At 33.3% G+C, this 10,286-nt stretch overlaps 1 non-coding gene across 1 annotated transcript; it reads left to right on the top strand.

The window, feature by feature from the left end:
• Window positions 1-9,697: 9,697 nt before the first annotated feature.
• Window positions 9,698-9,777, top strand: TRNAL-UAG. Its single transcript has one exon. It is a non-coding gene; the product is annotated as a tRNA-Leu (tRNA).
• Window positions 9,778-10,286: the final 509 nt, after the last annotated feature.

Raw genomic sequence — 10,286 nt, 5'->3', positions numbered from 1 at the left:
AGACTTACATGTGTGTATTTTTTTTATCTTAACAATAGGCTCACTTATGGTGTTTTTTTAAATAGTCATTCTCTTCCTAACATTTTTTTTCTGTTAAAAACATGATTCATAATTATTACTTTATATTAATTTAAATTTTATTGTCAAGTAAATATTTGAAATATTTCTATAAAGGCTCCAAGGTTTCATGAAAACATTTGAAAACTCTCGTAATATGTATATTGCATACTTTAAAATTAGAGTCGTTACACATAATTTACATTTTCATCCATGAATTTTTACTAATTACGATGTTTTGGTTTGTAAGGTTAATATCTATAAATGTTTAAAAGAATTAAATAAATTTTAAAAAATTTATGAAGAAATTAACGATACTTTTTTATTTTTTGAGTTGTTCTGCTGGATCGATCGTTCAAGACCTTTGGTCTCTATCCGGACCCGATGAATAAAATGGGAACACTTCTTATGGACTCATTGAGATGATTCTGATCTAGTTCATGACCTATTAGAAGTAGAAGGCACTCTGTTTGGATTGGGATCCTCACGGACAAAAAAGATTGCAGTCAGTTTGATAGTGATCGAGTGACATTGCTTCTTTTGCCCGAACCTAGGAATCTCTTCGATATGATACAAAATGGATCAGCATCATAATTATTTTAAATTAATTAACCAAAAGATAATGCTAAAGACCAAACTGAGCATTACTGACAACTAGGAGTAAAATGTAAAATATTCGAACCAATAACCAAATGGAAACTAAACTTCGAAGTATAATAAAAATGTAACTGTGGGATCTCACATCGGTTGGAGAGGGGAACGAAACATTCCTTATAATGTCGTAGAAACTTCTCCCAAGCAGTCACGTTTTAAAACCGTGAGGTTGAGAGCAATATGTAACGGCTCAAAATGGACAATATTTTTTAGCGGTGGGCTTGGACGGTTGTAACATATCAAAGAAGAAAATTTTTGTTAACAGTAAGCTTGGACTATTGTAACAGATCAAAGCAGACAATATCTATTAGCGGTGGACTTGGGCTGTTGTAACTGGTCAACCCGAAAAATATTTCTTATGGGTGAGATTAAAATGATATATATATATATATTTTTAATTCTTTCCATCCTTGGGAAGAAATTAAAACTTGATCCCAATTCATTACTTNCTTTTTTTTTAATTCTTTCCATCTTTTGGAAGAAATAAAAACTTTACATTAAGTTTGTAAATGGTAACCTTATTGTATTAAATTCATAACATCCCATTTAATGTTGTATTTCTAAAATTCATATTAGTAAATTAATTGAATATTGTCCCAAAGATTATACAATGGAATGGACAACAATGAAACTAACCTCTTCCCATCAACCCATTTACAATACAACATAATCCCAAACAAATTTTGTCTCAACTTGGCTTTCATTATTGCCATGATATTGCTCCTCATCTCTTCTTTTGGTAATTTTCAACANTCTTCTTTTTTTTTTCGTTTTTTTTATAACTCTCCAAAAGTAGAGTTATATCAAGTCTTTTTATAGTTAATTTTGCACTTATACTCACCATTTTCTCATTAATTGCTCCATTTATTCTAATTAGTATACATGAAATAGCCAATTGTGGTTTAATATGAAAAGAAGATTAATTTTCATAAATCGAGCTTAATTGTACGCTTAATTGAACTATTTGGTAAAATTCTAGAACATTTATGCTGAAACCATGATGCTATAGCAAATTTGGAAACAACACTGCTTGCAAATCTGGAAATAAATTGCAGACCTTGATGCTGAAGCAATCAGCAAATCTAGAAATAAATTGCAAACCTTGATGCTGAAGCAATCCGGAAAGGAAACTTTTCGGGGATGACCTGGAAATTTTAATCCACATCAACAGTCCATGTGGATCATTGGCTACCAAATTAGAAACATTGTAGGTGGACAATTTTATCCTTTCTCAGCCATAAATTAGAAGAAAAAAGCATTATAAAAGGAAAAGGATACCTAAAATAGGGAGGGGCCACACTTGGGGAGAGAAATCGGATTAGACAGCAGCAGCTCTGCTGTGAAACCAGAGAAGAATAAGAAAATCCTAATCCAGCAACTATTGACGGCAGAAGTAAAAGGAGACCAACAAGGATTGAGAATAAGAAAATCCTAATCCAGCAACTATTGACGGAAGAAGTAAAAGAAGACCAACAAGGATTGATTAGGGCAAAGAGGTGAACGTGAGAGCTCAAGGAAAGGGAACTTCCAGAATGAGAACAAAACGGATAACTCTCTATTTCCTTATTCTCTTTTCTCATTCCATCAATTTTACATGGTTGAGATGCGAATTCCTCTGTTTAATTCAGTTTGTATGGAGAGCTTGTTAGATCGATATGACAACCCTAGAAGGGGCGAATACGGTTTCAACAATATATATTTTTTTTAATAACAATAAAACTTGATACCATGCCATAAAAATTAACAATCATTTAGAATTTAAATAGAAAAAAGAATTTAAATAGGAAAAGGGTTAGAAAATATACCTTAGTTTTACAGTGTTTCGGTCAAACTCGACCTACTCCACTACCCAAGCGCCTCTTGGAAATTTGAATAAAACTTTCTGAGTCTTTTCTCGGATTAGAGCCCGAGCCGAACTACTACACCACACCTTTTACGAGTGTAAGAGCAAACTCAATCCTTTCCACAGCTCAAGATCAAAATGGTACTCTGCTCTTTTTACGAGTTCAAGAGCAAACTCAATCCTTTCCACGGCTCAGGATCAAACCGGTACAACTGTCTGAAATCTTATAGAAACACACAACTCTCTGAAGTAATAGATTTACAATTTTCTCACAATACAATAGACATTTCTCTCAAGAATAAGATAAACAAGAAATAGAATTGGAAGCTTTCGAGAGAGCAACAATGGAGGCTTTTAAACAAAAATTGTAGATTGAGAAAACTATGGAAATTGTGTATTGTATTCTATGTATCGTGTGTTGTGTTTTGAAAAATATGAAGAAGTGATGAGAGAAATAGAATTGGAAGCTTTGAGAGAGCAACAATGGAGGATTTTAAACAAAAAATTTAGATCGAGAAAACTATGAAAATTGTGTTCTACGTTGTGTGTTGTGTTCTGAAAAATAGGAAGAGGTGATGAGTTTAAACAGTGATGAAGTCGAGAAAACTATGGAAATTGTGTATTGTGTTCTATGTTGTGTGTGTTGTATTATGAAAAATATGAAAGATGATGAATTTAAATAGTGATGAAGTTGTAAAAATAGGAATTGATATGGACCACTTAGACGTGAAGACACGAAAAATAATATTTATTTATTTTTAAATTTATCGTAAAAAATTATAGACCACATGTTTATATATTTATAGTATTATTTTAAATAAATATTCAAAACATTTTAAATTCATTTTCATTATATATATATATATATATTTAAATGTAATAATATAATAAAAAAAATATTAATGAAAACCACGTGTAACATTTAAAACTAATTAGAAAGTTTTATAAATCTAATTGAAATATTATAAATGTAATTTAAATAATTTTATAATTCAAGAAAACTAGTTTTCATTCAAGTAGTAACTGAAAACTTTTATTTTAGATTAAAGCAATCGAAAATTTCACCATTTGTTACTCTACCAAAATTATAAATGTCATACTTCGATTGGTCCATGATGTCAATTTTGCCCGCTGGTTCATGATGTAAATTTTGTCACCACATCATCACGTCAACTATCTTGTTTTGAATTTGATTGGTCCATGATGTCAATTTTGCTGCCACATCATCACGTCGGGTATCTTGTCTTGACCGAAACTTCTCCGTTTTATCTCTAATTTGAGTGAACTAAAAAAGACGTTCAAATCGTTATTCTTAGTCTTACACTGTGGACAAAATACTGAGAATTGTTAATAATTGGAGATAAGTTTGTTATCATCCCAACGTCAATTAATTAATTAATTAAAATTAATTAATTTGAGATTAAAGGGCAAAAAGTCAACAATCTCACCCTTTCTTAGGATGACAAACCATTTCAAGAAAAATAGTATGAAATCCATAAAACCATAAAACTTAAAATAATGAACATGTCCAAATAATAATATCGTGATACCAGTATCAATGCATCATCATAGTCATTCTAATATATCACCAGACATTTGAAATTCACTCACATCCATATTCTCCTCCTATATTAATGCTTCAATGAGTTATGAAACATCACAACAACGAAGTGATTCATTAATTATAAAATAACAACAAAGTGATTCATTAATTATAAAATAACAAACTTAAACATATTTTTCCTAATTTTCTCCCCTTTGTAATCATAAAAAAATTTCTCCCCTTTGTATTGTAATGAACAATAAAAAATAATGAAAGAATGACATGCTCCTCCTAAGAACATGCCTTTAAATAAGATTATAAAATTCAAGATATATTACACCTAGTAATACCAAGCTCAAGCCTATTTTTGCAAAAAGTTTCTTCATTGAACGGTTTGGTAAAAATATCTGCTAATAATCGTCTAATGTCCATATGTTTAGTTATAGAATGATGAACAAGATTTTTGGTTAAATTAATAGCACTAGTGTTATCACAAAATATAGGCACACTATCAAATTTTAATCCAAAATCAAAAGAGTTTGTTTCATCCAAAGAATTTGAGCACAACAACTAGCAACCGCAATATATTCGGCTTCGTAGTAGATAAGGCAACCGAATTTTACTTTTTACTAAACCAAGAAAGTAATGAACTACCCAGAAATTGACAAGTTCCACTAGTACTTTTATGATCAAGTAAACTTCCCTCAAAATCCGCATCAGAATATCCTACCAATTTAAACCCAACATTTCTAGGATACCACAATCCTAAATTAATAGTCCCAAGCAAATATTTAAATATTCTTTTAACGGCATGTAGATGAGATTCCTTAGAACAAGATTGAAACCTAGTACAAAGACATACACTAAACACAATATCAGGTCTACTAGCAGTCAAGTAAAGTAAAGATCCAATCATACCTCGATAAGATTTTATATCTACACATTTACATTTTTCATCCTTATCAAGCTTGGTAGATGTGCTCATTGGAGTTTTTGCAATCTTACCTTCATTGAACTTGAACCTTTTGAGTAAATCCTTGATGTCCTTCTCTTGATTTAGGAAGATACCATCTTTCAGTTGTATGATTTGAAGTCCAAGAAAGAAACTGAGCTCTCCCATCGTACTCATCTCAAACTCATTATGCATACATTTAGAAAATTCTTCACATAAAGAAGGGTTAGTAGAACCATATATAATATCATCCACATATATTTGCACAATAGCATATCATTTTCTTTAATTTTAATAAAGAGAGTAGTGTCGAGCTTACCATTTTGAAATCATTCTCAATAAGAAGATTACTAAGTCTATCGTACCAAGCTCTTGGAGCTTGTTTTAAGCCCTAAAGAGCCTTTTTCAACTTATGGACATGACGTGGAAAGTAAAAATTTTCAAATCCACGAGGTTGTTTTACATAAACTTCCTCCATAATATAACCATTTAAGAATGCACTTTTCACATTCATTTGATATAATATAAAATTTTTGTAAGAAGCAAATGCATGTAACATTCTAATAGCTTATAATCTAGCAACGGGTGCAAAAGTTTCTTCATAGTCTATACCTTCCTCCTGACAATAACCTTGAGCTACAAGTCTAGCTTCAGGCATTGCTTGCCTTCGACAACCAAACATCACTTTTACATAAACTTCCTCCATAATATAACCATTTAAGAATGCACTTTTCACATTCATTTGATATAATATAAAATTTTTGTAAGAAGCAAATGCATGTAACATTCTAATAGCTTATAATCTAGCAACGGGTGCAAAAGTTCTTCATAGTCTATACCTTCCTCCTGACAATAACCTTGAGCTACAAGTCTAGCTTTAGGCATTACTTGCCTTCGGCAACCAAACATCACTTTTGTGGAATTCAATTTTGTTTGACCACACACGTTGCCTGCGCATGCATGTTCAATCGTGCGCAACACAACAACGTTGCTTCTCATTGTCATATCAGTTTTCAACAACACGATCCATGCATCATGATATGATGCATGACCATCTTAGTTTGCTCAAACACATACGTTGGGAACTGACCCATGTGTTAATCACCTCATTAGGACATTTCAAACATTCATCCATCTGGATTCTCTTGAGCATCAGACTCTCCCGTGTACATGCTAAACCATTTACGACATACTTTCTTGATAGCGGGTGCATGATCCAACCTTCGACACATGGATTGGGGAGCAATATTGACACACCTATGCCATCTCTTACTTTCTTGTTTCTTTCATCAACCATAGAAATGTTATCTATTTTAAGATTAAGATCCATCATTATCTCAGGCATAAATCCTGACTTGGAAAAATATGCAAATAAGGGCCACATTTTATGGGACACGGGTAATGTGCCATTGCAACCATATCACAATCCTCAAGCAAATCTTGTTAAACATGTCATAATCTAATAATAATGTCAAAAACTTGATGATGGAATATAAAATTTTCAAATGACTCACAGTGTCAAAGGAATCATCATTTTCAAATGACAATTGTGGTCGGTGGCGTTTGTTGTTACAAACCTTGAGGATGTGAATCTAAGAACGATCATTAAGGTCATATATTGTGTCTTCTTCTTCAATGATGGAAGGAGAAGACGTTAAACCGATTGAAGCGGCCTCTTGAAGAATCTTTTAAAAATCACCTACCGAAGATGTCTGGGCTAAAACTGCTAGTAGCCTAGACATTGAGTTGAGAAATTCAGTGTTTTTCCTTTGTGGCAGATCTTGTAAATGACCATTTTTCGAAAGACATCAAAACTATTTACTTTTCGTTAAAGGATCGTCATATCCTTTCTGCTCTCATGTTTGATGTTCACATATAGAACCTTAACATCTCATTAGATACTCACTTCATAGTAGTCATTTTCAGTATATTTTACAAGTTAAGCATTCAAATATCTCCCCCATAACTCTTAGATCTTCTCCAAAAAGATTTACTATGCTCATGAGGTAAATCTGGAGAAATCGTCCACCTGTTTCCAAAACCCTTTCATGGGATCAGATTACTAAGAATTCTACCTGGATCCTTAAATATGTGAGCCTTCCAATAAGGAAAGACCCACAGTTTACTCAAATCATCGAACATGATAATGGAAAATGTAAAAGTAAAATTCAATGAAAATTAAATTTTCTTTCCAAAGGTAAAGATTCTTAAGCACGAGATCTAGTACCTCAGGAATCTCGAGATCACCATAAAAAATAAACATGTCAAAGTCTATGCAAATAGAGTCAGTTGATTACAACAAAGAAGTAGTTTTAGTCGATTATGAGGGCAATCCCAGATCTCCAACTCAAACCTAATTGGATACTACATCTATCTTCAACCAGATCGATATTATCACAAATGAATTGTCCACTGATAAAGAATTCCTGAAAAAGACATTACAACCTCTAAGGATATCCTAAATATCCAACATCAAAATAACTTCTCAAACATGATTCTCTCAACCATTGCAAGACAAGTTAAGAAGATTGAAGGAAAAATTAAGGAAAAACGACAACAAAAGAAATAAAAAAAAAACTGTTGCAAATATTAATGGCGTGAGATTCCCAAAAGTTGAGGAAAGTTCATTTGTTCATACCAGCTATTTTAGACAAAGTAATCAGTCTCCGCTCAACATAAGAGGCACTTGCTCTGATTGAAGAAAAGCTAAACAATCTTTTAATTTTGATAGAACCTTAAGTAATTAAACTTTTAGTGACATAATGAACCATATGAGAATGACCTCAAAAATCTTAAAAATGATTTCTCCAAAAAAGAAAAGATGCCCAAAAAATAGACCTCATCAACAAAATTGTTAAATTAGAGGACAAAGTCCAAAAAACTAGATGAAGAAAAATTGGTATCCTAAGCCCTCTTTCCCCGATGTTCCGTGCGAAGAAAAAACTCAAATGAATCAATCCACCTATGAAGGAACATGCATACATAAGTGGAATATAGATGGTCTATCCGGTCATCTAGTCATAAATGTAATCAACAAAATGTTGATGGGAGCTAGCGCCTATAGGCTTCGAGGTAAGTTTGACCACGCTATTGCTCAAATTGTAACTTTTAGTTTCACAGGAGTACTCAAGGATGGGTTGGAGAAGCAGATCTCCAACGAAGAAAAGCAAAGGATACTCAACCAAACTACTATAGAAAAAGAAGTACAAATATAAAAAGTGAAATTGGAATATCTCAAGTTATGGAGAATGATACAAGTGTTGAATAGCCATTAATACCCTTTTATATATTGTCTTAAAGTTTGTGGTAGGCGAACTAGAAATCCATACTGGACGTTTGAGAAAATAATTATGATTATAAGATGCGAAAAGTTAGCTACTTCTGATGGTACAAAGATATAATTGTAACTAAGGTTATGACAAGACGTGATAGTACCCTTTAATTATGGATGATGCGCTTCATTGAAGGACTTCCAAAGTATATTTCTCAAAGGATAACTACCGCTCTCAATGAAGAGTGTAAGCATAATATTCCTTGGAATGAATTCACTTATGGTGATTTAGGTTATGTAATAGTCAAGTCGACCGCCAGCAAATAATGTCTACTTTGGCACGTTACGTATCGTCGTGAGTCTCACGGTTTTAAAAGCATATGTTAGGGATCAAAATGATATTAATTAACTAATTAAAGTGGCGCAGCAGAAGCGTGGTGGGCCCATAACCCATAGGTCCCAAGGTCGAAACCTGGCTCTGATACCAACAATAAATAACATTCCCACCAACTACAAGGTCCGTATAACTTTTGGTTTCACAGGAATGCTCATACTCAAAGACAGGTGATAGGTATTGCTCAGATTATAACTTCTTGTTTCACGAGTACTCATACTCAAGCGAATAAAATAAAGGTTATATATATATAACAAATATTGTCACCTTCAACCTCACGATTATAAATGCATCTACTAGGGATCAATGATACTAATTAACTAATCAGAGTGGCGTAGCGGAAGCATAGTGATACCAACAATAAATAACATTCCCATCAAGAAAAGAAAATTTGTAAAACATATCTCCCATAAAGAAAAGATAAATCAGAGTGGCGTAGCCGAAGCATAGTGGGCCCATCACCTTCAACCTCACGATTATAAATGCATCTACTAGGGATCAATGATACTAATTAACTAATCAGAGTGGCGTAGCGGAAGCATAGTGATACCAACAATAAATAACATTCCCATCAAGAAAAGAAAATTTGTAAAACATATCTCCCATAAAGAAAAGATAAATCAGAGTGGCGTAGCCGAAGCATAGTGGGCCCATCACCTTCAACCTCACGATTATAAATGCATCTACTAGGGATCAATGATACTAATTAACTAATCAGAGTGGCGTAGCGGAAGCATAGTGATACCAACAATAAATAACATTCCCATCAAGAAAAGAAAATTTGTAAAACATATCTCCCATAAAGAAAAGATAAATCAGAGTGGCGTAGCTGAAGCATAGTGGGCCCATAACCCACAGTTTCCAGAATCGAAAGATGACTTTGATACCAACAATAAATAACATTCCCATCAAGAAAAGAAAATTGGCAAAACATAGGTCTTGAGATACTCGATCATCTTGGTTTTTCTAGACATATTCGTTGGGACAATTTGGTCGAGTGGTCTAAGGCGCCAGATTTAGGCTTTGGTCCGAAAGGGCGTGGGTTCAAATCCCACAGTTGTCATGGTCTTACTTTTTTTCAAATGTGCGGCCTCGTGATCTTGACACGCTCACGATAAACCTAAAGGAGTACTCAATCCCCATTCACATTTTTCACCCTTTGTTGTACCTTAGGTAGGGTTTGCGTTCGGGTTTGAAAAATCAATAATGTGGAACTAAAAATTATTTGACCACACCCAATGCATGCATGTTCAATCATGTGCGACACAACATCATTGCATCTCATTGTCCAACCCATGCATTGTATTGCAATCTCATGTCTAGAGATAGGTTGACTATCTTGGTTTGTCAAGGCACATCTGTCAGTTTAGTCGAGTGGTTTAAGATGCTAGATTTGGGCTCTAGTTTTAAAAGGGCATGGGTTTAAATCCCCTAGCTATCATTTATTTTCATTTTATTATAAAGCCTCAAGCCCTACTTGTTTTGACTTTTTATGTATCACTATTAACCTCGTGGTTTTAAAACTCGTCTATTATGAAGAGATTCTAACCCAACTCCGACTAGTGTCTCGTG

Source organism: Cucurbita pepo, unplaced genomic scaffold (assembly GCF_002806865.2).
Source record: "Cucurbita pepo subsp. pepo cultivar mu-cu-16 unplaced genomic scaffold, ASM280686v2 Cp4.1_scaffold000304, whole genome shotgun sequence".
NCBI lineage: Eukaryota > Viridiplantae > Streptophyta > Magnoliopsida > Cucurbitales > Cucurbitaceae > Cucurbita > Cucurbita pepo.
The sequence above is the reverse complement of the archived record's forward strand: the minus strand, read 5'-3'. Positions and strand labels throughout refer to the sequence as shown.